This window comes from Charadrius vociferus, unplaced genomic scaffold, assembly GCF_000708025.1.
Source record: "Charadrius vociferus isolate BGI_N301 unplaced genomic scaffold, ASM70802v2 scaffold964, whole genome shotgun sequence".
In the NCBI taxonomy this organism is placed as follows: domain Eukaryota; kingdom Metazoa; phylum Chordata; class Aves; order Charadriiformes; family Charadriidae; genus Charadrius; species Charadrius vociferus.
The window spans coordinates 204460-206025 of NW_009647945.1; the positions used below are offsets into that span (position 1 = coordinate 204460).

Here is a 1566-nt window from a genome sequence, read left to right on the forward strand (position 1 = left end):
GAAGACTGCACGCTGCAGGTCTCGCCCTCCGGCCACTACCTGGACCTCGACTTGTCCTTGCTGGAGCAGAAAGATGATCTGGAGGGTTTCTACGAGGAGGTCAGGTGAGGCACGTGGGGTACCAGAACCCTCCAGGGATGGGACACGGGGACCCCACATGCATGTGAGCACCGTGGGCGAGGGGCCGTGGTGGCCCAGCTGCAGGTGCTCACGTATTGTGTCCCCCCCCACCCTAGGAAGGGGAGACGGCCGACCCTCATCCTGCGCACGCAGCTCTCCGTCCGAGTCCATGCCATCATTGGTGAGTCGGGGCTGCTCCCTCCTCCAGGCTGGTGCAGGTCCAGTGGCTCAGAGTCCCCCCAAAATGGTGGGGTTTGACCTCCGCAGCGAGTTTTGGTCAGGCTTTTTGCACTGGAGAGGAGGCAGCGATACAGCCCAGGGCTGCTCCCACCCCATAAACCCCCTCCGGAGGCGCAGGGGACATCATCCTGGTTGGGGACCCACTGGGTTAATCCCTTCCATCCTCGGAGATCGGGACTTTTGCCTCTCGGGCCGGGAGCCCACCGCATGCTGCGGATATTCAGGCGAGCTTTAAATACAGCTTTGCAGGATACAAACTAATAGCTCTCCCGCAGCAGAAAGCACTGCCGCGGCATTGGGCAGCCCACTCGGAGGTCCTGCAAAATATTTGGGAGTCTTAAGGTTGTTTTTTTTTCTCTCTGTAGCCGGGGGGGAGGGTTTAAATAAGCGCAGAGCAGAGCGATGCCGACCAGGCATCAGTTTGCCGAGGGGTGCGGGAAGGGGCACAGCACGGAGCCCTCTCCCTGCAGGAAGGCCAGGGTCGGGGTCGTGCTCTTTGCTGGCGGTTCCCAGGCTCCGGCTGAGCCCCGGGATGTTCTGCTTTCCCTCTCGGCTGCTCTTACAAGCCGATAAGCGAGCGGAGGAGGCTGCTGGGACCTCGTGTTTTAAGGAACCCTCAACGGCACGTCTGGAGGGCTCCTTGGACGGCTTGGTTTTGGCTTGTTACAGCTCTAAAAGCGGACCCAAATAACTCGGGATGCTCAGATAACTCAATTTTTGGATGCGGGAAGCGCCGGCTCACAGTGCCTTTGGTCTCTGCTAGTTTAAGCGGGGCTTTCCAGCTTCCCGTCGCCCCGGCTGTTCCATGCTGGCCACGGAGTGTCCGTCCAGCCTTCCGCCCGGTGACCGTCCTTTTGTCCCCAAGCAGCCGGTGTCTCGCTGCCGTCCTTCCCATCCCCATCCTGTGGCTCTTCCCAAGCCGTGGGGCTGCTGGGGGCTCCGGGACCGTGCCAGGGCTATGCCCGGGGGGAGGGATGGCTAAAAGTAGCTCAGCCTCTTGCCCGTGTTCCTGTTTCAGTTCTGCACAGGAAACCAGAGGGGATATTTATGTCATTGCTGGGCAGGAAAAAAAAAAAAAAAAAAAAAAAAGAAAAATCTAAAAAAATTTTAAAAAGGCCCCCAAAAAGGAAATGGGAAGGTGGCAGGGCTGAAATAAGTAGTTGTGGAGCTGCAGCTGCTTCCACCCTGCCTGTGCTCCAGCCTGGC

General features: G+C 58.8%; 1 protein-coding gene across 1 annotated transcript in view; it reads left to right on the forward strand.

Moving 5' to 3' along the window:
* Window positions 1-1566, forward strand: part of FHOD1 (formin homology 2 domain containing 1) — a 9660-nt gene continuing 8094 nt past the window's right edge. The window contains exons 1-2 of the mRNA XM_009883257.1: window positions 1-104; window positions 237-301. The gene's annotated coding sequence lies outside the window, so the exon portion shown is untranslated. The remainder of the gene's footprint in view (window positions 105-236; window positions 302-1566) is intronic.